This window comes from Apium graveolens, chromosome 6 (genome assembly GCF_009905375.1).
Source record: "Apium graveolens cultivar Ventura chromosome 6, ASM990537v1, whole genome shotgun sequence".
NCBI lineage: Eukaryota > Viridiplantae > Streptophyta > Magnoliopsida > Apiales > Apiaceae > Apium > Apium graveolens.
In genome coordinates, this window is record NC_133652.1 from 151,968,081 (window position 1) to 151,968,833 (window position 753).

At 41.0% G+C, this 753-nt stretch overlaps 1 non-coding gene across 1 annotated transcript; it reads left to right on the forward strand.

The window, feature by feature from the left end:
- Window positions 1–260: 260 nt before the first annotated feature.
- LOC141669106 (small nucleolar RNA R71) lies at window positions 261–367 on the forward strand. The gene has a single exon (XR_012553401.1). It is a non-coding gene; the product is annotated as a small nucleolar RNA R71 (small nucleolar RNA).
- The last annotated feature ends 386 nt before the right edge of the window (window positions 368–753 follow it).

Below are 753 nucleotides of genomic sequence, written 5' to 3' on the forward strand. Positions count from 1 at the left end.
GAGAATCGATCTTTATAGACAACGCCTTTAATTGAGCAACTATAGCCGTAGCTGTATCCACTTCTAGAATTCCTGCTATCTTGCCTTGAGGTAGTCTCTGAGTTGGGCACTGATATTTATTAACAGCCATCAGTTTAATTAGATCATAAGCTTCCTCATAGCTCTTTGCCCATAATGCTCCACCTTATGCTGCATCAAATATGGGTCTTGATTGTGCTCCCAAACCATTGTAAAAGCAATTGATAATCATCTAATCAGGCATGCCATGATGAGGACACTTCCTAAGCATCTCCTTGTAGCGCACCCAAGCTTCACATAGAGATTCTCCCGATTGTTGCACAAACTGAGTAAGAGCATTCCTCATTGTAGTTGTCTTCGCCATAGGGAAGAATTTAGTAAGAAATTTTTGAGCGAGATCCTCCCAAGTAGTGATAGAACCTACTGGTAGAGAGTGTAACCAACACTTAGCTTTATCCCTCAGAGAAAAAGGGAAAAGTCTCAGCTTCACAGCATCTTCAAAAACATTGTTGAATTTAAAGGTGTCACAGATCTCGATGAAATCCCTAATGTGCATATTAGGATTTTCCGTTGGAGAACCCCCAAATAGGATTGAATTTTGTACCATCTGAATCGTTCCAGGCTTGATTTCAAAGTTATTAGTTGCGATCGCTGGCCTGACAATGCTAGATTGAATGCCATTGATCTTGGGTTGAGAAAAATCCATCAACGCTTTCGTTGGTGCTGCTGGATCTC